This window comes from Aythya ferina (assembly GCF_964211825.1).
Source record: "Aythya ferina genome assembly, chromosome: 5".
NCBI classification, from domain to species: Eukaryota; Metazoa; Chordata; class Aves; order Anseriformes; family Anatidae; genus Aythya; species Aythya ferina.
Window position 1 is genome coordinate 49,716,516 of NC_140301.1, and position 25,608 is coordinate 49,742,123.

The following is a 25,608-nucleotide window of genomic DNA, read 5'->3' on the forward strand; positions in this document are numbered from 1 at the left end:
GAAAAGGCAAGGGTGTGTAAGTCTTCCAGTAAGGGCTATTTAATCAGAAAAAAAAGACACTGGAGCTCAAGGTCCCAGCAGCTATGAACATTGCAGGAGGTAACCCATGTCATTCACACCAAGCACACTGCACTTCCCTCCCTCCCACACTCCTGGTTTTCTTTGCAATGCCTAGTGCATCCTTCCCACACAGAAACTGTATGAAGCATACTCTGAGTCCTGGGGCATACAAGAAATTAGGAACATGTCACCATAAGTCCTGGCCCATGCCTTGCTTTTCTTTAGCATTATACAGATCAGACTATTCAAGCTGTGCACTGCACCAGATGTTTGCATCTGTACAGAGACATGCAAGACACACAGCATGAAGTGGCAAGGGCCATTGCTGTGTGGCTGCTTTTGGTGCAGGGTCCTCTGGTGCCTGCCCAGCTCAGCACAGCACTGTAGCCTCTTCCCCCAATCCAAATTTCAGCAAACCAAATGCCACAGGCTGGTAGGTCATGGAGCAGGACTGCCAGCTGTAGCTGGAGAGTGGGAGAGAAGCTCCACTATGGAGGAGCTTTTTGCATGAATGTCTCCCTTGGTGCATGACTCTGGACAGACCAGGCAGCATTAAGTGCCCATTTCTGGAGGAATGCATCACTGTGGACATCAGGGATTTGATGTATTTGGAGCACCTATGAAGGCTGCTGCACCCTTTTCTAATAAAAGTGCTTCTGAAGATCTATTTTTACATACCACTGACTCTCACTTTTCTCTTGAGTAAAACATTTAACTCCTCTGTGTCTCATCTGCGTCAGTGAATAACCAAATGCATTAACTTCAGAGAGGAGTTCAGATTTCTTCATAGTCAGGAAGCCAACAAGGTTACTTATATGGATAGAGATTGACAAATAGGACTTTATTTAATCAGTATCTGTGAAATACTTTCTTATTCTCAGAGGAAGACCTCATAGAAGTTTGAAAAACTAATTACAGAAATATTACTACACAGTCATGAAATCATACACTTGGAGGCTGAGGTTTTTTTTTTTTTTTTTTTTTTTTTCCCAAAACAATGTCGTGTCTTTATTACAACACATCCAAAGCATAATAATAACAATCATTATGATTTATTAGCATTGCATCAGATTTGTTAATATTTCCCCTGGGACTCACCCAGTAATGAATTTGCATTTTCAACTTAACCCTGAGAAATTCCAAGAGATTACAAAATGTCACCTGCAAAAATAAATACATAAATTCATGCCATTTTCTGGGACAGACTTCAAACTCAGACACTGCACATTAGATCTGTTTGCTTTCTTTTTAAATAGAAAATGATGGAAATAGCCAACTCATGCTGATGGGGGAGTCAGCTAGGGTCTCACAAACAGGGAGCAATAAAAAAGAATTGAATCTGAGAGAAGACAAAGGACAACCATACAAAAATAGTAAATGGCTAAGTGAACAACAAGGTTCTCTTTATTTTTTATGTTTCCTCAAAATAGCCATCAGAAGCCAGGTCAGGAAAGCACATTTAACATGTTTTATTTTTGGATTTGTTTGCAGCCGCTAATACAGTTACTTGAATTGAGTAGCCCTTCAGTTCCACTAAGCGCTATTTTCTATTAAAGCGCAAATTAATCAGGTGGCTAAGGCTTGTGGAAAAATAAAGTTCATTTGTGCATCCTTGGAGGCCTTTCACCTAGTTAAAGACTTGTTCTGTGTGCAAAGCTGGCAACGCATTTGCCAGCACACGACGAAATACAGGTGAGAACGGTCACAACACTGAGTGTATTCTCATCCTTAGCCTGTAACTCCCAGCAGCGACCACCTCTGCTGCACCCAGACGCTTGGCTCAGCAGTGCCTGTTCTGAAGGTAAGAAAATACTGACTAGTTGTAACAGTGACAGTTCCTGGACAGAAAATGTGGCTCCAGGAGGTAACCTAACCACCTCATTTCTGTCTGCCGTTCATAGGTACAGTTTTCAGCATGTAACAGTAGTAACTGCTGAATGCACACAGATATGAGATGCAAAAAGATCCAGCCAAGGGGACTTCTTGCATTATGAAGTTGCATGGCACCTGTTTGATTAGGTTTCCTGCTGACAATTTCTTATGCTTAAAGCAGAGCAACCCTGCAATACTTTGCCACAGACTGTGTGTGTGCCAGGTACCTTGAACTCTTCCCTTGTCACTTGTGTCTTGTCTGAACTTTTTCACTATAGAAAGACAGCAAGATATTTTGGGTGGTATCTCTCAGTGCGAGTATAGACCTAGGGCACATGTCTCTGCCCCTTTCGCAATCGTATTCCAGTAAGCAGACCTTTGCTTTGCATTCGCTAGTGCCATGCTGCACTTCCATCAGACACTCCCAAAGATTAAATGCAAATGCCAGAACCAAAAACAATCCTCCTGCACCTCCCGCTATACAACCCACGTTCAAACAACAAGGAGACAGAAACTCCCACAGGGGAAGACAGTTTCAATTTCCTTTGCAAGAACTAAAGATTGCTTTGGCCACAGTACCCTGAGAGAGGCAAGGAGCCAGAGGCACTTGCATGGGAAAAGGTGCAGTGTCACACATGCCCAGGGATAGGGAATACAATATACAGTATTCCTTGCTGAGTCTGCTGCCTCAGTACTTCATTGTTGCAAAGATGTAGATACTTGGAGTGCACTCTACTGGGAACATAATAATCAGGAGGGATTTAGCTCATGTCAACGGCTCCTGATCCTCTCCCCTAAGTTGGGGTGGACTTTTACTCAGTGTGCAACCTCCACGTTTGCACAGTAGCTCTTCACAGAAAGCTTCAACCTTTCAGAAGCAATCAAAATGGAGCCCTCACTCTTCTGGAAACATGATATGATCACAATGGGGAACACCCTGTATTAGGGTCCTAAGCCTTATTTCAGGTATCTGGTGACTCAGCCCAGACCTGCCATACCAGTGAGCTTTGGAAGAACACACAGCTATTGCAGTCATTGCCTCTCTGCAAATATCATCCTAAGGTCATATCCACTGACTCAGACTGAGAGAGCAATCAGTCAGAGGAGAACATGAAATCCTAATACAAAGTGAATGCAACCCAAAAACTATATATATAAAAAATACTCCTTGGAGGAAGGGGAAAAGCATAAACATTATCTTTTAGCTACTCTTCACTGTGTAAATATCATTTATTTTATGCTATAATGTATGCTATTAAGAGTTCTAATGAAAGGCTTTTCTTTTTTCTTGACCTTCACAAAATCCACAGAATTCAGAGATGTTGCTGCAAACCCTTTGCTCTGAAGCTCTTGCAGGGGAGCAGGAGGGCAAGAATGGCAATGTGAGACTTGAGCTGCTGCAAACAGCGAAGATCCTAACAGAAACAGTGACTCCAGAACAGCAATGGTGAAAAAGTCCAACAAGCTTTGTACTTCCTGTGTAAATACACAAGCTTTGTACAATCTGTGTAAATATACCATGGGAGTCATGGGAGTTTACTCCATTTTATTCTGTAATCTACTCTCTGAATGGTCTCCCTCTGCTACTTTACAGTTTTGGATGAATTTCGCTGATACCCTCTAATTCCTTTAAGACTCATTGATTTCCAACTGTTGTAACCGCTGTATGCAGGAAGATCTGCTATAGTGCTCTCCCCCCCTTCCCTTAATGACCTGGGAACAGCAGGCCTTCTAGGTACAGGTCTGTCCTTGCTTCACTATTTCCACAGATAAAAAGCCCTTGGAAACCAAAAGATGGCCCCACCTAAATAGAGCAGCTTGCAAACACATACATACCTTTCAGCATAATGAAGTTCAAGGAGTTCAGTTATGACTTTCTATATGTCCAGAGTTAAACCAAGGCTACTGGAGTGAGACCCTGCTGTGCAGTGCCACAGGGAGAAGCGGGTGGTTTGGGTTCCGCAGAGATGAGCTCCAGCCTGGTTTGGGATGAATGCTGAAGGTGGCTTCCAGCCACCCCAGCTGGAAGTGGGTTCACTGCCATCAGACTGGGAAACTCAAAGCAGGAGAACAGCCTGTCACCCCTACTGACTCCTGCCATGCAGCACTGGCCTGTTCCCCCTAATGAGATGGTCAGGCCTGGGACATCATTGCTTGCTGTGCAGAGGAGAGCAGCGAAAGAACCAAAATAGACTGTGCTAAAGGACATTGCACCATCATCTCTATTTAGCCAGTGCTGTTTTTGCAGTGTGGTCAAATTCAAATGTAATAAATACAATATTTGAAGCTCTGATCAAATTAACTCCCCTCTATACTGCCACTGAGAAAGCTTGGCTATTCTGCACTGACTGCTCTGAGCACACATGAGAAAGGACCAGAGATTTATGCCTCCTTTAAGTTCAAATCACAATGCAACAGGTTTGTTTTGCAGGGTTGACGTTTAATTGTTTGCCCTACTTCTCTCAGGTTAAATTTAGAGCTAAATTTAGGACAAGTGTCTGGACAGAATATCATATGACACCAGCATGTATCTGTTGCACAACATGCCATACTAACATGTAACGTTCAATTCAGTTAAAAATAACCATACACTTACCTAATTCAGAAGGCTTCTGGATTCTATCTACTGAGACGGCAATCAGACTGGGCAATAAAAAGAGTCACAAGAATACTGCAGAAAGGGACATCACTACTTGTAAGACAGAAAAAAAAAATCCTTTTCTGTGTTAGCTCTCTTTTCTTATTGTATTGAGCAGTATTTACTGTCATTTATATACGACAGCCTAGATTACCAAAGGAATGTGAGTAGGTAAATTACAGTGGAATTGTGAAAAGAATTGTGGAGTTTTTTCTCACCAAAGTGAGAGATCTCTGATTCCTCAAAAGCAGGGTTAAGTGGCTGTTAAACTCCCACCCTAAACCTGGAAGAGGGCGGATCTTTCACCATTAAGAAATGGCTTGCAACACGCATGGTCTCCTGAACTACGAGAGGGCTAGGTGATGCCATTCAGCGTGGCTGAGGCAGGGAGACCCAGATCTCCAAAATAATCATGATCAGCTTCTTGAGCTGTGTCAGGAGATCATAGCTCCAGGGAAAAACCTGTTAGTTATGTTAGTTATGTTAGTTACTGTGGAAAATCTGTTTAATACCTTTTCAGATGAGAACAAGCATGACAACTGAGATGAAGGTTGCAATAAGGAGCTGAATTTCACTGACATTAATGAGAGCTGTAACAAGAAGAATGCATTTTCTCCATCAGAGTTGTTGCTGTGCTTCTGTCCTTAGGCATTTATGTAGCCCCACCCTACCAATAAGGACAGATTAGGGTGTTTCACCTGCTGTTGAGTGTTGGGGCTGCAGGTGTTGCTGTCCATGGGTGATGGCTACTGCTTTCCTTTACCAGGAGCACTGAGGGCAGCGTACAGTGCTGTCCAGCAAGCAGGGACCTGGTGTTCTCCCGTGGGAACTGAGCATGGAGGATTTTTTTTCAAGGCATTAGAAATGGGTTGCAAGCATATCCCTGGGTCACTAGGCCTAAGCTGGTCCAGCCCAGATGGAGGGGCTGATGCCCAACAGTTGCCCAGTAGTTGAAGGTATGTGTGTGGGGGGGCTTGGCCACTCTGCTCCGGGTGGCCCTGCTTGAACCTGGGGACTGGGCCAGGTGACCTCCAGAGGTCCCTTCCAACCTCAACCACTGTAATTCTGTGATGGGCTGCAGCGGGCACTGTCCACTCTCCTCAGCCAAAAAACTCTCACCCACGGGTGGGACAGTCTTTTGGGATGAGAGTCAGGCACATTGCCACACCAGTGTAGGCAAGCCTGTCCATCCACTTTGAGCTTGTACTCCAGATACAAAAGCACTTTGCTGTCAGGGCATGTCAGCACAGCACCTTTCAACAGGGCTTAAATCATGGTTACTATTTTTTCCCTTTTGACCTGAGATTGTGACACAGGTTTATATGCCTTCAGCTACTCACACTCTATGTGTGTGTACATAGGTACATGCAGAGTGTCAAAGATATTTTTATTGAAATGCTGCAAAGACTGAGTCATTTCTTGGTTAGCACAACCTATTTTCCATGACAGTAGTTTTGTTTTCTCTGCTGCAACTGTACATCATGTCTGTCACATTAGTTATGTTCATAGTTATATATAATGGATAAATCTCTGACTTAACCTTATTTTTCATTTCTTGATGCCTAAAAATCAATCAGGCCAGTGGTCAGCTTAGCTTGACCCCACTGGTTGTCTTCTGACAGTGGTGGTTTAGGAGCGTTTGCAAAAAACTTCTGGCAGGATAAATTGTTCCCCTCAGAGAAGTCTTGATTATTCATAAAGACTGGCTTAAATCTTCAAAACTTGGCACTTTTCAGCCTCTCCAAATGTTTTTTTGATTAATTTACTTCTGAAGAATCCTGTTTTCATGAAGTGCTGAGCCCAAATTTGAACCTTGCTAAATTCTTTATCTCCACGACATTGTGAAGCAATGAGTTCCAGAGCCCCAAATACCACATCTGGGGCTGTCGAACTTGTGGCAACCTCTTGCTGTGTACCAGCAGAGACCCACATGTGGCTTTGAACACCAGGAGCAGGGACCCCCATCACTGATGGAGGCTGAAACTGTGAGCCAAGCATTAGAGGAAAGCGAGGATGCACGCACTAAGCTTGCTTTTGACACACTGGGTAACAAAAATGACATTGGGGCATGCTTTGAACACCAAGTTCAAGTTGTACAGGAAACTTTGTGGTTAGCTTCAAAAACAGTCAGAGGAAGAAAAAAATCCCCAAACACATGCATGAATCAAAACTTTGCCTTTGCCATCAATACAGCAGCTCTTGATGAATTTGCAGGCACACTCACCAGTGCAGGCTGTGCAGCACAGGACACCACAGGACGTCTGTGTCTGCCTAGAGTCAAAACATTTGTGTCATAAAAAAGCAATCAATAGTCTGTCAGTTTTCACCAGTGTTAAGAAATGTCTCAGGCTATTGGTTCACTGCTCAGGATGTGAATAGGAGTGCATGTGTTCATAATCTTTGTATTTGCTTTTAGCATAATGACAAAAAAAAAAAAAAAAAAAAAAAAGGAGAGAGAGAGAAAACAAAGATTTACCAGAAACCACCAGAGCAATTGGAAGGTGCTCTCCTCATCACTGATCCACAATCTATACCACATGTTTGGCCTCAGGATCAGTTTGTTTCTGCTCTGCATCACATCTGTAAAATAAAGCATAAGAGCCAATACTCAGCTAGTGGCATGCTCAGGTAGATTGGTCCAGGACCAGAGAAGCTGATGGCGTTACACTAGAATAAGTGAGGACAAAGCAGTCAGTCAAGACCCACTAAGGTCTCATAGAAAGAAAGAACAGATCAAGCAGGCATTGCCAGCGTTTTCTTTCCCTGCTGTAGTTATACTTTATTGTTTATAACAAATGATTGTAATCTCTTCTGACCTTCCTGACACATGTAACACACATATGAATAAGCACTCATTCTCTCTCTTCACATTTATATGTGTACATGTCTTACTGGAAATTTGCTATCATTGGGTAAAGTCCTTTACCTGAGACACCCATTGCAGGTACAAATTAGTGTGGCAAGAGAGTACCTTGATTAAACATTGCAGAAGGTGTGGGCTTTCTCCCAGTTCTCTTCTGAAAAAGAATTCCTTCACAACCACTGCTTCCACATGCTTTCTACCCATCCTTAAGCTCTTCACCTTATGTCACAAAATGGACAGACCAGGCCAGGGAACTCAGTTGTTTGCATTTATTTATGTAAAAAATGAGCAGATGTTTAACTAGTAGCAATCAGTATAACCCTATTTATTTTAGTGGAACTGTGCTTAGTTGTTTCCAAAGAAGGTGCAGCTCAGACTGAAGAGCACAAGAAGCACTTCACATGTAGGCATGTAGCTCCCATGAAGAGAGTTTTAAAACAGAGTTTCTGGTCTGTGAAATAATGTGACATGCAAATGGCATACAGTGACTTGCCATGTGAAATTCTCATTACATTTTAGTGCTTTTCCTTTTTAAGCTCCAGAGCCATATCTTATGCCTGGTAAGAAACAAACAATAAGATGTCAGGATCTTTGGAGATTATGAGAAGCTCTCTGTCAGTTCCATATGGTTCAAGGTAATTTGCTGACGCAGAATGACAACCACATTTGCAAATAGATCTGGAAAGGACCTTGATGACATACTTGTGCACAGAGCTCGCCACTCTGTCTGAGCAGAGCATCAGTGAAATATATATTTAAACAAACAAACAAACAACAACAACAACAACAAAACCAGATGTGTGTTATGCAGACAGGCTGAACTGAAGCAAGCAGAAAAAGAGTTTGGCTTAGGCAGTTTATGCCTTCACTATACGGAGTGGACAGGCCAGAGCTATATTGGCTAAACATCTTTAAGAAAAATTAATCATAAAAAATAGCAGCACTGTGTGTATCTTAGCAGAGAAACAAACAAACAAAAACTAATCTACATATAACTAAATAGAGTAAACCAGATACAAGCACGGGGCTCTGCACCACTTTTGCTGACTTCGTAGGGGAAATCATACTTTGTGGTGCAAATAAAACAAAATACACAGTTCTGCAGTTTGGATGAAGATAAAATTTGTGTATCTCTGTGGACGTACAGTGGACACACCCGCATGCACACACAGATGCAAAAAGGGGACTGGGAACTGTGTGTAAAGGACAGCACCAAGCAAGTTGGGCAGCTTTTGAAAAAAAAAAAATCAAGGAAATCTAATGCTGAACCTCAGATTCTGCTTGCAGCATTTACATTTTGGGAACTGATTATATATATATGTATATGTATATGTATATGTATATGTATATGTATATGTATATGTATATTTTTTAGTTGATTTTAAATCTTTAAGGCTGAATTTATTTCCCCAAGGTGTTACATGCAGCAAAGAAGGGTTTTATTTACCCAAATAAGGGTCTTAGCATGACTGGGCAGTGCTTTGCGTAGTGGAAGAAGTATTTGCCAGGGTAAGCCCCAAAGCCTCTGACCCTTCCTAGGTACAGCCGAATCTGCCAGGGGAACACCACTGTGACTGTGGCAGGAAGGTAGCTGTAGCACCGCAGAGCTCAACTCCTTGATGTGCTCTCCCTGCTGACCAGAGATTGCCAGGAGACTTGCCATATCCTTAAATTTAGAAGGAAACTATATGGGGAATAGAGTGGCAAGGAATTCTCAGAAATAAAAGTGTTTCTAAAGAATTTAGGACAAAGAGCAGGAATGACTGAATAGCAGTTTTCCTGTATATGTGAAACAGCTCTGTGTAAACTTCGTGTTGTGCATAAAGTGAGGCATCCCAGAAAATAAAATCAAACCGGAGAGATGTCAGTAGGCACCAACCATTTATTGGGTATTTGCTACATTTCTACAGATGGCTCACATTGACTGAATTTAAATCTGTCTTGCAACAGGGGGAAGGCACATTGTAGAAGGCAGTGAGATGATTCATCATTTCAAAATTAAAATTTATAGCAGATAATTTGGAGTCAATAAAAATAAAAAGACAGAACAACCCCAAAGAAGTAATATGACACACATGTGCACAACTGCTTGATTCAGCCCCAGAAAGCTTAGGACAGCTCTGGGAAACTGAGTGTGTGCAGCTGCTGCTCATGTGTGAGCCCACTTAATCCACTGCTCAATTGTAATGTGCCTACCACTGTGGTACTTATTTATATACCACGGAGCTCTGACACATACATGCATCGACTAGCTTGATCGGAATTGCTGTCCAAACCTATTTGTCTAGCTGCCTTACATCTGGCTGACTTGTTTGTGGGTCTTCTCAAAATAGCACAAAAGTGTCTTTTCCACGTGTTTTGGCAGCATTTCTTTTCCAACAGAACCTCTCTTCAGAAGAATCAGCAACATACCAGACATGCCCATTAGTTTTGCACATTTTGGGACCATTCTCTTGCAGCCTGCCTTCAAAGGCCTCTGTCCTGACATTTGAGACTTCCAGAATTTGTAGCCATTTTGCAGCATTATTCATAAGGAAGGATCTGTTCAAGAGACCATCACACACTGAATTATACTGATTAAAATATATGTGATTCTTGCCTATCAGGATCTGGCCTTGTGGATTTATAAAAATTCAAGTTTTCAGATTTAAACATTAATTTTAAACTTAAGAGAAAAGTTTTATATAATGACTGCCCTGCTGATACTTTGTGGGTTGAACCTTCTTGTTGCAAAACACATCTACCTCCTGGATGCCTCTCTTCATTGCAAGATATAGTACAATTTGTTTACTGCCTGGCCCCTGTGTGCTAAAGTATATACTAAAGTATAATCTTGGCACCAACTAGTCAAGAAGCTGCACAGGTCTGTTTTATATTCCCTTGGTCTTTATTTCATCTAAATTTTCCTCAAAAGGAGCCCTGGCCATATGTGTATCGATATACATGTGTGTATATAAATAAATAAAGGCATCCATTCATTTTGTACACATTTCAAAGTAAGTAATCTCTGTAAATACACAGACCAAAATCCCTTTGGCATTGAAAGTGCCAGAGTGACTCTTTTCTTTGTGTATGTATAGTCCTTTCTCATCTTTGCTATCATGCACTACCAAGCACAGCCGTATAATTATATGCCATGACAATGCACCACATGTAATTACTATTATCAGGGTTAAGTGATGTATTAAGAAAATCATCACTACAGCTGATATTTTTTCATGCAAGGTCTGATTCCAGGAGCAAATTCTTGATGTGTTTGAAAACATGCAACATAGCCTTTCTTAAAAAAAGCCAATTTCTTTTATTTCTATTTAGCTTAATCTTAAATCTAAAAGAAAAATTGAAATATAAAAACCCACTGAAATTACCTTGCATCATAAATTTTTTCCAAGTAGTGCAATTGCTTTTGAAATCAACAAAGAATGATAAAAATCAGAACACTAAAATTTCTCTGTCAACAATTCATATATTTTTTAGAACTTTTCACAAGCCATCACTGCATTCAGTATTTTGATGAAAAACCTACTAGAGACAAGGAGATGCACCCTGCCTCAGCTCTTCTAACTTACAAGATTGTAACACCAATGAATAAAATGGTTTCTCTTTCAATTTACATCAGCATTATTGAGCTTATGACTTGGTCAAAGAATTAAATGATTGTGTTCTAACATAAATTCAGTAACTAGAAATATTATCAAAGGGAACCTGATGAAAGCTGTTGCCTGATCAGTCTCTGCTGGCAAATAAGTAACACTAATTTTTTAAAAACACCTCTATTCAATAATTTTTCCTGGCTGACACAAATACTGTGCCATGTTGGTGGTGTTACCTGCCAGCAGAGAGAGCTCAAGTCTGGAACAAAGGATAACCAAGGAGACCTACAACTGTGTCATGCATGGCCTGGGTGGTAGTATCAACACTACTAACATCTGGTCAGTCCCTATCTCTGGTCCCAAGGGAAGGGAAAGAAAAACAGTCACCTTCAGCCTGCCTTCTGCAAGGAATAAAGGACAGGAGTTGCTTTCCTCTCTCACATACTGGGGTATGAAAGGTAGGCAGCCCTGTGTTACCTTCATCTTTTTCTGCATATTCTTGTGTGACACCATTCTTTACCAGTTTTATAGAGAGGGTTGATTATGAAGTATTTTCTAAGGGCAAAATGCCTGCTGAAGCCAAGGGCTATTTCACCACATACAGATGAGTAAACAGGGAGTAAAAAATCATGATCTGGCTAACGTTTTGGTTGATTTGATTGACTGTTCTGTATTTTCCTAGGGAAGAAGAAGGCAAAGGTGTCATTCACATCTCCATCATCCGCGAGCTTGAACAAATCTTTTTGCCTATTCATATGTCAGAGAATCCCAGAAAACTGCATTATCTCCCTAAATCAAAGCAACCTCTTAACTCTTAAATCAAATGCTGCCCTCTCAGTGTACAGTGCATACATCCAGCCCTCTCAGCCAGGTGCAGCATTGTCACGAGTGCAGGAAGCCAAGCATGCAGTAGATTCAAAATGTCTGCTCAAATTTGGGCCAAGCCACGTTACTACGTGGGGACTTCCCTCAAAATAAGTTGTACGTCAGAATATGTATGTTTTAGTTTTATACACAGAGCAACACAAAAGCGGTAATTCATGATGAGAACAAGGTAACAAACCAGTAATAAAATTGAAGAAGAAAAACATGCTGTGTTAAGGAAATAAAACTTAGTTCCAAGTCTTCTACAATAGCATCATTAGTTATGGACCTGTTTGGTTTGTGACATGTTGTGTGTCCTACCTCAGCTACTCCTTCCTTTGTACAGAAAGTGGGACATGCCTCAGCACCTGCTCAGCTCCTTTTCCACTCTCCTTTGCCCATATTTGTCCCACATAACTGTAGATATTGACCCATGCTTCATGTTCTCATCACTTTACACCTCACTGAACCATGAGAAAGAGAAAGAGAGGCAGTAACTCCTTGACCACCACAGAGCTTGAGTGGGCCACGATGACCTCTTGAGGTGTTTATTTTTGTTTATCAGCTTTAAAGTTGATTAATCTTCTAACTTTGGCACGTCTTTAAATACCTAGAGATAACCAGGATACTTACTCTATGTTCTATTAAAAACACCACACAAGGTTAGACCTTTCTGGAGGAGAGGCCCATATCTGGCAAGTCTGTCACACACAAGCCCATGTGTGGCAACTCACTATTCATTTCAGTCAACAGGCACCAATTCCACCATAACGAAGCCCTGAGTGAGACTTGGCTGCAGTTCACACACTTCCCAGCTTGATCTAGTCAGCTCCATGGATGTCAAAGACTCCAAGAGCTGTTCAGACCTACGTGTCAGTGTCCCACCAGCCTTACAGGTTGTGATGGGGCAGGTCCTGCCCAGCCCCACTGCAACTCCGATTGAAGAGGTTCTCCCCACTTTACGCTTCCTTGGGGCGTTGGCAAGATGGGACCTTGGGTCACAGTAGCTCCTAGTATGGCCCAAGGATGTCTTAGTGGTTTACTTTGACTAAATAGGGACTTAAATCTGTCACACTTCTGTTCTGGTTTGTGGCCTTGATGTAAGTGTATGCCTGCACTGTGAGGGCGAGGGGGTAGAACTTGAGATTTTGGCCAGCTTTAAGATAAAAAGTTATTGTCTGACTTGGCTCTGACTTGGCTCGATGCAAGCACAAGGGATTTGCTGTGTGCCTTTACTGACTTGTTCACTTGGTAGGCCCCCAGCAAGACTCTGTAAAGCTCTACAAATACACTCCAGAAGGCTCTGTTTCTAAAGAGGGATGTTGAAGTCAATTGTGTCACAGCAGAGCTCATTGCCGAGAGGCAAGAAATTGAAGAGGGGATGGAAGCCGCATCACAGTGGAAAGCAGAGGTGGCTGCCAAGCCGCAAGATGTAAGCACCCTTCCCACTCTGAGGTAGGAGAAGATCCCTGGTGTCAGGGTTTAGTCCTGATGTGTCCCTGGGTGACTGTGGTGGCTGTTCTTGGGGAGCATTTGCACTTTCACACATGGTGCAGTCAGTGGGGCATTTAAGTAGCGGGCAGTCTGCTAGAGCAAGGGAAGAGCCGCAAATGATAGTCTTTCTCCAAAGGGAAGTAACGTGCTCTCTTCCCCCTCCTTTCTCACAAGTACACAACCTGAATGCAGTGCTTTTCTATTTTACCATGGCCCAGGAGTCAGCGCCGCAGCCTCTGCAGACTGAAGCTTATTATGTCTTTGCCTGTGCTGTAAAGTCCTTTGGGCTGGGTTTAACAACGACCCTGAACATCTTCCCTCATGCTCCAGTCTCAGTGTGGACAAGTTGATTATTATACTTGCCAATCTGCTGGAAACTAATGAGCCTATCCAGGATATTAGATAAGTTAGTAGTTCATCCAACAGATTCAGGTGCCTCATCCACATTTTAAGTGCATTTTTATTTTATTTTATTTATTTTGTTTGTTTGTTTGTGCCAGACAGGAACCAAGTTCTTAAGTTTCAGATGTTTTTTAAGGATAATGATTTGAAGAGGAGATGATCAATCTGAAGTCCCAGGCAGAAGTAGAACTGAATGAAATGACAGAGGGAAAGAAAAATAAACTGTTAGCATAGCTTGAAAAATTGAGAGTCAGGTATGTGGCATACAGTTTGAGGAACTCTCCTTCCACCACCATTTACACATTGCTGATGTTTCTGTTTTGCCTAACCTCATTTTGACCATTAATTGCCTTTGAACTCTCATCTCTGAGGCTGCAGTAGTATAGATGTGCTGGGGCAGCCACTCAGCTTGCTGCTGCTCTCCACATAGTCTAAGGGGAGCTACAGTCCTAAGATGACTGTAGGGACTATGATCCCCCCACCACAATATCAGATCATGCAACATTGGGCTGCCACTGTCTGCACACAGTCTTCACCCAGATTCATGCATCTCCCTTGTTCCAATTATTCACTTAATAAAATTAATTAGCATGATAGTACAGTAACAGGAGAAAGGTACTAAATTGAATCCACTGCATCTTTAAGTCTTGTCCCCTGCTGCTGTTGTCAGCAAACATTACGTATAATCCCCATTCAAAATATAATGAGACCCATCAAAAATTAGTTAAGAAATCTGGGCTAGACACAGTAAGGGGCTGCATAACAACAGTACTTGGCAGTGCCAGTCATGATTTATAGGCACCAGGAGCCAAAGGGGACTTGAGATCTGGGAGCTCAGGTTCCTTGCCAGTCAGTGGGGGTTAGCCACTGTTTAGCCTGGCTGTCAGTAAAAGCTGCTTTGTACAAGTGTGGGTGGTGGAGCACTACCTCCCCCTCTTCAAGTCATTTAAAATAAAGTGGGTCTTGATGAATATTGCTAGGCAGTTGGTCCTGATGGCCCACTGCCACCCCACTGAAGTGAGCTCTCCCTCAGGACCTCAGCTGCTGATCAGCCACTTCTGATGGGGCATAGGTGCAAGCAAAAGCAAGAAGCTGCTCAACCCAAGCAGTGCTGGGCCCAGGGGGATGCAGAGCTTTTAGCCTCCAGGAGACTTTCAATGCATATGGGCAAAATGATTTAGCCACCGCTAGCCTTAGAGGGCACTCAAGAGGGTGTAACCTGCAATGACAGTCTGCAAAGGGACCGCTGGATGACAACACAGCCCTAACCCCAGCTGCCTTTACACTCGGTGATGTATTGTTCAAGACCTCTTGCCTCTGATTAGAAACTTTGTTCTAATTGATTCATGGCCCTTTATTTCTTTTGCTGCCAACTCTGCTGTTTAGCTTAACAAGCTCTTCTTTCTCCCTAGTGTTATGCCCTTGCTTTATTTATAGAAAGCAGTGGTATCTACCCTGGGACACATTCTCGCTAGCATTAAGCCAGCCAAGTTTCCCTTGTCCCAGACGAGTTCTCAGTTCCCCTGCTCTGCTCAGCTCTCCCTGCCTGCACCTGTCTGCTCCAAGTCTGCCTTTCCAGAACATTACACACGATATCTGGGAACAGATCTCGTTAATGTCTTGTACCACAGGACATTAGTGCTTACTATCGTTAAGCATTTTGATTACTATCATTACGACTATTTCAGGAGGCCATTGGGAGACTGAACTATCTGAGCACTACCAGATTTCCCCCTTAAAGGGCACTTATTTTTATACACTCCTCCAACACTGTGGATATCTTCCTTGTGTGGCATAGCACAATTACAAGTACCTTCGACTCCGAAGGATCCCTTTACCAACATATTTCATTCTCATGTTTGAACTAACTCCTTCAAAACAACCCTGAGTACTTCTTCATTTCCTTTCAGGCAGCAAAAGCTAGAGAAGAAAGTTGCAAAATTCAAACTCTGAAGATTTCCTACTGAAAACTAGTGACAAGTTGCCTGACAGCAAGTGTTACTCCAAAGCATCTGCTGGCTCTTTACTGTAATAACAGCGATTGTCACTGCCTGATTTTTCTCCGTAGCCTCGGTCCAGTGAATCCCATCACCAGCAGTGAGCTGTGCAGAGAGGTGACGGCTGCCAGCTCAGGGGCTGAGGGCACAGCAGGGACTGGGGCTAAGCCTGCGTGCTGGGTCAGCATGGTCGAGCTGCAGGTACAGGGCAGGGCAGCCAGGTCCCTTCTGTGGGACAGCCACAGCCCGGTTTGACCATGACGTCTGCATAGCCTCATGGCTGTGAACTGGGAACACACGCTGCTCTTGCTGATACTAGTGCAAGAGAGAAAAACCCTCACAGCAGTACAACTGTGCTTGGGGAGCAGTAAGTCAGGACTGCATCACGCAGCTGTCAGGCACTGCATCAATTTTTTGGTGATGCCTGTTTGGGAATTGGTTTAGGCCAAGAGGACATGAAGCTGCTGAAAGGATTCACAAAGTTTGTATTTCTTTTCTCTCTTGCTGAGCTTGTCTGCTATTGAGTCTAAAGTGCACCTCTGGCATGGGGAGCTTTTGGGTTGCAAACTCCACCCATGTACAGCAGTCAGAAGGGGTGTTGTGCATGTATAGGACAGTGATGCTTGGATGGCTTCACCACACCACCACTGCAATCACAGGCTGCACTGAAAGTGTCTATAAGCACTCTGAGCCCCCTGGCCCCCTTGCTTCCTACTTCCATGGCTGGCTGGTGGCTCTGTTGTGCTCCTGGCTCCACACAGCCATACAATAACTGGCTACAGCCAACCCAAGAAGCCTGCCTAGGCAAGTTACGCCGCATTGGCCCTGCTTAGGGCTTTTCTCAGACCACACAGACACATCCTTGGACCCTAGGGCTTGGGTTTTGAGCATGTTTGGCTTCTCTCCCTCCAGACAACTGTGGAGCTTGCCCTAAAATGGCTCAAGGAGAACAAACTTGCATGGCAGCCGTGTGGATGGGAGACAACTCTGAACTTATGCATCCTCTCTTGCGTGAGTGACACAGGCTGGTTTTCTCCACTTATTTATTAGAGGATTAGAGTTGCAGTAGAAGAGGCTCCAGACTGTTTTATAGCTCGGTACTTTTTGGCAGATTGGTTGTGACCCCTGTAGCACCATGCAAGGCAACCAAGGGGGCTGTGATATGTTGAAACATTTATTACACTATAAAATGAATAAAGTCATGCTCCATGATCCCCTCCCCCCCCCATATGTCTAAGGTCAATAGTGCTCTGTCAGCTTCTCCAAACAATCCAGTCAGTCCAACAGACTTTGATACTTTTTTCTCTTGCTTTTAAAACAAATATACTGGGGTCAAGGGAATATTTGTGTTAGCAAGATGGGGGCCACCACCCAGGGAATGCAGTAAAGCATGGATCCAGCTTGCGGATTGAGGCATTTAGTGTAGTTAGACCCATTTCCTTTACAGTGCTGTATACAGTTAGGTGATTTTCTTTTACGTACATTCACTGATACGTTTTATTTATTTATTTTGTAATATTTACATGCAGGTAAAGGACCTGACTGTCATTCCCAAAGTCTCTAATCCTGCTGAGTTACACATAACTTGCAGAAGTTGCATTAAACAAACTTTTTAAAAATGCATCTTAAATCCTACATCAATCTTTTTAAGCATTCTTTAAAAATATATATATAATTTTTTTTTAGTCCAGTCTCAGTCTGAATTAATAATTCTGCACCAAAAGGTTTATCACCGACAGCTATTTAACACCTAGTCAGGTGTTAAGCCTATAAATAGTTTATCTCTTGGCAACATTTAGACCCTGAACCATGAAGTCACTTTTTTTTTTTTTTTCTTCCACAAAGAGGTCAAGTCTGAAGGAATAGCCTGTTCCAAGGGCACAGAAGTCCCCATACTGGCTTTTTTTTTTTTTTTTTTTTTTTTTCCAGGTTCTCTTTAAAACCCATTTCACTCATTGGTGTGAAATATCACACTAGTCTGATTTCCTTATTGGATCACTACAGACTGGCTATATTCATTCTCCATTCATTACTTTACAGTAAAAATACCTTACTTGGTGAAGAGTTTTCCTCTTTTCCATCTTTGTCACTGTATTTTCAAGAAATTATATTCCCTGGGATCAGAAGCTTAAAGCCCTCAATAAGCAGAGGTATGAGGTCCAATATGTTTTCCCAATTTAATATTGAAATGCAATCTCTTCAGCTACTTTGCTTTCTTACGTTTCCATGTTCTCTGAGAAGACCAGGTTGTTTCCCTTTGTAAGCACTCCACCAGCAGAAATGCTTTATATGGTTTTCTCACACCTCAGACTAATTGATGCTTTGGGAATGGTAGATCAGGCAGAAATCTACACTGTTTAGGCAGGAGGCAGGGAAGGAAACACAGTGTGGATTTTTATTTTACTTTTTTTTTTTTTCTAAACAGTCTGTTTCAAGCCTCTTCAAAATTGCAGGAAAAAAAAAAAAAAACAACAACAAAAAAAAAAAACACACTAAAACTCCCACATTCGAAAACTAGCAAGTGCAAAAGAGGTCCCAATTTCTGGTTTCAGAATTCATGATTGCTGAGATTGAGATGACCTCAAGATGTGGTAGAGAGAGTGCTCAGATCTAAGTGGTCTTAACTAGTCACCTTAAATCAATTCCCACTGCTAGACACACTCCCCAGCAGTGAGACTGGGTTGTTATGAATATGTTCTGGTCCTTTATGGTCCTTATGGTCCTTTCATAAGGTGCAGGCACTTCTTCAGGATCCTTGAGCAGTCAGAATAACATATCCTGTAGGAAGAAACCTGTAAATCAGCAGGATTTGACCCATATCATGCAGACAATAAAGTACAAGTGATAGGGGGCAGGTTGCACCTACATCCACACTGCAGTCTATTTCCCCTGTGTTTTTCTAATGATTGCTTGGAAAACAGTGAGGACTCCATGGCAAGAGCTGTCATCAGGAAGCACGAGATTCTCAGCTACAAACCAGAAGGTGATAAGGAATGTAGGCATCCCGTCAGATGACTACAAAAGAGGCAGCGTGACCTTGAAGCCTTGCTATGGCAACATGATACCACAAAAACTGTAGCATTATTAAGCTTGTTACTTACAGTTTATAGGACAATATTTAGTTCAACAGAGTCACATTATCTAATTTTTTTTTTTTTTTTTCTGGGGGGGGGGTGCTGAATGCTGTGATTTGCAAGAAAGCCTTAGAGCCCAGAATTGTATATAACAGCTGAAGAGGAGAGTGTCTCTCCAACTATTGCTGACTGTAAATATAAAATATATTCCCCTCATCTGAGCGTGCTAGAAAAAAATACCGGTTGTCAAATGAGTGGTGTCGGTGGCCATTTTACAGCCTGGGCTCCCTCCCAGCTGGAAATCTCTCATGGGTATCGGATGGGTTCCTGGAGTGTGGCCAAGTGCAATCCAGGCCATGGTGTTACGCAGACAGGGTTTCTGAAGTCTAATTTTGAGCCACATTTATAAAATGTTGGTACTGAAGCTGATTTCTATGGTTAAAAGATTTCTCCCAGTACTTTGGTTAAATTAATCACCCTTATACACTCATTCAATACTTTAAATGGCATAAAAAGAGAAATTGTGTCCTTACGTGGGAGAGAAAGCAGTCCCATAAAAGTCCCATATCTGTCCTCAGATAACACTGGATCTGATGCTCTGGCCATCACCCAGGAAAGATGCCTGGGAGGCTCAAGGGGCACCCATTAGGCTTTCACTGCACCTTGCTGGCACTCCTCCTGGAGCCATACCTTCTGCTCACCAGTGGCTGAGTCCTCGCACTGGTGCTGCCTGAGGTTTACTTTGTCACCAATGAGAAAATAAGTTGGCCCTGCAAATGCAGAGGTGCACAGCCCTTTGCAGAGCCTTAATGCTTGTAGGGGAGCCTAGACTACACTTGTCCTGGCCCAGCTCCAGAAGAAGGCTTGGTGAATTTGTAAAGACTCCTGTAATCACTGGGAAAGCCAGTTTGGAACTGGAAGCCATCAATGCTGTCCTTCTCTGTGAGTGAGAAGCGCAGCTTTGGGTGAGCTTTCTGATTTCTTTGTCCAGATGTGATGCATGAGCTTTCTCAGCTTCAGATGAAGGGCAGCGGAGATGAGCTGGAGCTTCATGCCACCCAGGAGCAAGGACACCACAGATATCAGGTGAGCAGGTGGCCCTGAGGCCGGACAGGGTCATGGGGAGGAAGCGGGGACAGGGACAACAGCAGCAGCATAATCGGGAAGCACCCAAAAGAAAAACTGGATCCCACAATGGGATTTGTGCTGGGCTCTGTCACCTTGAGAGGAATGGTCTTCTCAGGGAACTTGGCAATTTGAGACTTAGGGCTGGCAGCAAAAATTCACGTGGGGCTTTTGTGCGGGGGCAGAGCCAAGACCAAGGCACCTACTGGCAGCCACCTCCATCAGGACAGTGTCACACACAGCCCTGGGGCCCTTGCAGGAGGTGGCATTGCTCTTACACCTGGACACACATGGAGCATGGCACCGACGTGGCATTCCTCCAGGAGCACACACTGAAGTCCTAGAGACTTGCCAGCACTCCTGCACCTCTCCCATTTTCTCTGGGTGTTGATTGATACCTTGAACAACTGAAATACAGGAAGGAAATGAGCTAAAAGCTATATTTCATCATCACCTTGTGCACATCTGCACGTGCAGCATGCACATGGCACAAAGCAGTGCTGGTCTCACCTTGCTGTTGGTCTGTAACATTAACAGCAGCAGATGAGGCTCTGCTTAGCTGGTCTGGCAAGAGACAAGGTATAAGGCCAGGACTGGGAGACTTTGAGTTCCTGGCTGAGGTATGCCACAATGTACTCTTCAAAGCTGATCTTTTCAGGATTCAGCCCCTGGGAATGTAAACCTGTGCAACAGAGCAGCGCTGGAGAAAGCCACGGAGCACACAGGCTGCTGGAATAAATAACTCCGCTCAGAGACTGCCCCAACTGAGCTATATATGGACATGTCTAGAAAGTGAGAACTGCTATGTTTTTTCCATTAGTATTTCAAGGGCTTTCTCCAGCCTCTCCCAGAGCCCTGTATTAAAGCGGTTTAGCAGAATAATCCTGTCCTGCCAGAGAGATACAGAGACATGGGGAAGCACTTGGTCAGAGGCAGAGCCAGGGGAAGGGCCACAACCAGAGTCTAAAGACAGTTCCCAAGCTTTGGGTCTAACTCTGAAACTCGCCTCAGCTCTTTCAGGTGTGAGGTGAAATCCTGTCCCTAATGAGACAAGAAGAAATAATTTACCTTGCAAAAATAAGGGGGAAAGAGAAAAACTGTTCATCTTGCAGTCTCAAAACCCAGACCATGAAGACCTCGTCTGCATATTTATGTGTTTCATAGTGAGGGCAGGAAATCCTAAAGGTAGGATGTTTTAATAAGAATAAATAGTCCTGGTACTGTCCCAGACTAGTTAGCAGTGCAGAATCAGCGTCCTTTTGCACTGTCTCTGATCCTCCCTCCCCACATTCCCCACTACACTGGGTGCCAGCCAGGGGCAGCCCCACTCCTGCAGGCATAGGCAACAGGGAGGGCATAGGCTGAGGAGAGCAGAGCTGTAGACTCAAATCCTATGGATTAGGAGAGGACTGGGGGCAAGTAATTGTTTCCAGCAGAAGGATCCTTTCCTTTTCATTGCCAGGAATTCTTTTCAAAAAAAAAAAAAAATTCAAATTGTACAGTTAGTGACACAGCCTGATGGACCTGGGAAGTTGCAGTCTAGTTTTGGAAACTCAGTGCAAGAAACTATGAGGAAGGCACAAAAGCAGCCACTGGTGGGCAGTGGTGGAATAGTACAAGGAAGTGAGAAAAGGTGGAAAGCACTCACGCAACACTATTTTAATGTAGTGCTACTTCAGCAGATTAAAATTGCAAACGTCAGCATCAGGCTAGATGGTTTTCCTTAACTAATCCTTCTTCTAATTCTGTTTTTCATTTGTTTCCTCTGCATATACAAGCTCCGTAATAATAGATGTAACTGCTGTGCAAGGGATACACGCTGGTAATAAAACATTGTCATTACACCTGTCATGTTGGGAACAACTGGGATCAGTGTACAGTTACATGCACTTTGATTCAGGACATCCACTTGGAAATCCATGTGGAATTCCTCATTTCTGTTCCTTCCTCTCTGGGAGAAAGAAGGGACTACAAAATGGATAGGATAACATACTGGGTCACAGTGGGAACTGTGCTGAGTGATGCTGATGGAGCCATTTCCTATGCCCGAACAAGACTGTGATATTTTGGAGCCATGTCAGTGTGAGGCCAGTGGAGTTTAGAGGTGTTTGGCTCTCCTGTTCTCCCCACGGCAGCTCCTCACTCTGCCCAGGTCACCTCACTGAAGGGGGGTACACTACTCCCTGCAATGTGCTATCACAGCATCCACCACCCTGTACAAGAAGTGATTCCTTACCTATAAAACACAAGGGCTCTGCTGGATGCTGCCTGGTAAACATCTTGGCCAAGATTTCCAATGTCATAAGAGCACATTCAATTCACAGTTCTCCTGCAGGTTGCCAAATCTCTGTGCCAGATCAAGGCTGCAGGAGAACACTACCAATTGGGAAAGGAAGCATCTCACACTACTTTGCACTGGACTGCAACAAACCAAGCCCTTGATTTCTTCCTGATACCAGTCTAAACAGAAGAGCTGGCCAGTAAAGTTTTGTTTCTGAAGAGTCACTGGGTTAGACACTCCTGAGTGAGTCACTGGCTGATGAAAGAAGAGGCATTCATTGCAGGCAGCATCACGTTCATTCAGAACTAGCTTCAAACTTTGTTCCTTTTTTCTCAGTCCAAAGGTAGCATCAGTTTTAATAGCTCCAGCCACTCCTCAAGATTAGCCCTCCTTGACTCACCAATTACACAGCTAGTAAAAACCCCATGGTACAGCAGATAAATAGTGTTTGTGCCCTGCATTTGTAGCCAAACTCAACAAGAACTGGTACTGGTGCCAGGGATCCTTTAGCACAGGTGGTGAGTGGTGGTGAGAGATCGCACTGCTGCCTTGGCTGACAGCTGTGGAGCTGGGCCCAGGCCCCAGAGGTGCACACACACACACACATGCACGCACGCACGCTCTCCAAAATGTCCCACCACTGTGCTGTGGATCCTGCTCCCTCCCCACCCGGTGCATCCTGTGCTTCTCCCTGGGCTGCCGCCAAGGCACGGCTTGTGACTGCCTCCACCTCACCCCCAGGACAAACTCAGAAGAAGTGAGGGCAAGCTAAGAGTCTTTGGGAGCCTAAGAGTCCTTTAAAGAAGAAAATAAGAACATGTATGAAGAGCTGATGACGGCAAGCATTTTTGTTGCTGATAAGAGAAATGATTGAAGAGGAATTTATGCGTGTGAATATATGAACCCAGTCATACATGTTTTTTGTCAGAAAATGTAAATTTGAGATATGACAATAAACATGTAAATGCCTAGGTGAAAAATGACAGTTGCAGGGTCTTTAGACTAGAGTTGCAGTTTGCTCCCCGCATCCTGCAGCTGTCCTGTAGGCCAGGGTCACCACACTGCCCACCCCTCAGAGCCAGGCCAGGGCTTCCCAGGGCAAGGGGGCTGAGGAGCCAGCTTGGGATTCCAGCCCTAGGAGGAGAAAGGCAGCTGCAAGTGGGAACTGCAACTGTTAAGAGGCATTACAGCTCTGCTTTAACTGCTCTCTTTCATGTTTTTGGAAAACAAGTCAGAATTTTCCACTGAATGAAACACTTCCATTTCAGCACTGAATGAAACACTTCCATTTCAGCAAGAATTTGCCACGCTTCCCCTCCCATACTAAAATTCTTCAAAGGATTTCCACCCAAACTGCAAACTACTGCCTATTATTTTTATTTCTTTATTATTTTCTTTAGGCCACTCTAAGTCCTTTTTCCATGAGAAAAGTGAATGCTGAAGTCGCTCTGCACTTTGTTTCTGTGGCAGGACTATGAAGGGCAGAACGGTGCCAAAACTGCACTTGGTTCCTCTGGCAAAAATCAAGAGCCCAGACAATTACATGGACAAAACTCAGAAGCATCTCGTTTCTCCTGTTTACAGCCCTGTGTAGCCTGTGCAGAGTGTAAAAAGCAACTGAATCAAACTGGCCCCAGGCAGTTCGGAGTGCAAGGCAGCAGCAAACAAGTGCTGCTATTCCTCACCTACATTTCCCCACTGTCTTCTTCCAGCTCTGCTGGACATCCCTACCCTCAGCTGCTCATTGCCTGCTGCATGGACATGCTGCCGATGAAGGCCAGATCACCTGGACCAAGGAGGAATGAATGGACTGACAGACCTGGTTCCCAGCCCTCCGCTCCCTTTCCCCACTAGGTGAGGTGTTTCTGCAGCTATCCCCACCAGGCAATGCTCCCCTCAGAAAGGACATCTGCCCCTGCAGCAAGCCAAAGGAGGTTCAGCAAAATAAGACCCTTCATTGGTCACAGTCAGTTTAGAGCCATTGTTTTCCTTCAGTTGCAGGACAAAGAAAATGTGATGCCCCTAAAGCTTTAGTTTACTTGGCAAGAGGAAAGGAGGAATGAGGAGTGAGGAAAGCAAGACCACCCTGATCCTGAAGTGTTGGCTGGCCTCTCCACATGGAACAAACAGCTCAGCATCACGCTCTCCTGTTCCAGACAATGGAAGAAAGCAGTAGCCAAAGCTTGGGCAGCTCAGTCTATCTGGCTGGTTATGCCATGTTTTGATCTCCTTTCCCAGTACAGGATCATGACAGCAACCACTCATTTTCTGCTGCATGGAGGGTTTGTTTCTCCTTTAATGGATTATTGGCAAAAGCTGGTAGGCCTGAAATCTCCAGAGTGCTTTATGATGTGAAAAGACACAAGTTAAAAGAATCAGACTTTTCCAGGCTCTGGCAGAGCTGTTTGTTTTTAGTGGGGGTCTCAGGAGGATGGCAGGGTTATTTGTAGACATCTTGTGCTAATGCTGTGTAGGTTCCCTTCCACTCCCCTGTTACAGAGCCTGTTTTCAGGGTAAACCATGTTTTACAAACAGCAGTAACTACAAGTCATGTTGATACGTAGGAATCAATATAGTTCTGAATCAAAGTGTTTAATGATGCTATTAAGAAACCACTGTTTGAGTGCTTTAGCAGTTCAGCTTTCCACCAAAAGTCAAGAGGACTGTCAAGATCTAAGATGTGGCCTTCCCTCCCTAAGTTCAGTTTAGGATATATTGGTGACTTTGAAAACACTGAGATAAAAACTCATAATACAGAAACAAAAAGAGAGCATGTCACTGATAAAATGCTTCCCATGTCACGTAGGTATCCATAGTATGGCAGAATGTGCTTATTGCCTCATCCCATGGAGAAATTGTGCTGACAAAGCTGCTGAATTAAGGAGTTATTGACTCCAGTCATATTTAAACTTTATTGCACAAACTGAATAACAAATACAATGACATATATACATGTATATATATATTAATTTAAAAGCATTAAGAGGGCACAGTCCTTGACAGCACAAAAGGAAAAGATGTAAGAGAGTAAGATGGTACTAAGGCTAATCTGTGCCTCTGAAGATCTGCCGAAGTTTCAAATCAGCCAAGTTCAGGTAGAACAAAATAATGCATTTACTGGCAATACAGGCAATGTTCTAACTGGCAAATTTTTGTCAAGACAGTTTGGCAGGTTGTGGCTTCAGCACAGCTGCTCCCAATGCCTGCCCTGGGGCTGAGGGACCTCGGTGTGCTGGGGGTCTGCCCAGCTTTTGGGAGGGTTTTGAGAGCTCCTAGAGCTGCCTGGGGAGGGGGCAGGTGCTGTTAACAGTGGAAATGACAAGTGTTTTGGTTAAACTGAGCCAT

The 25,608-nt window shown here is 43.7% G+C and overlaps 1 long non-coding RNA gene across 2 annotated transcripts; it reads left to right on the forward strand.

Annotated features, from left to right (window-relative positions):
* Positions 1-16,701: 16,701 nt before the first annotated feature.
* Positions 16,702-25,608, forward strand: LOC311437821. Of its 2 annotated transcripts, XR_014693738.1 has the most exons (4): positions 16,702-16,794; positions 19,849-19,943; positions 23,976-24,117; positions 24,259-25,608. It is a non-coding gene; the product is annotated as an uncharacterized lncRNA (long non-coding RNA). The 2 variants fall into 2 exon arrangements; XR_014693737.1 differs by having other exon boundaries at positions 23,664-25,608.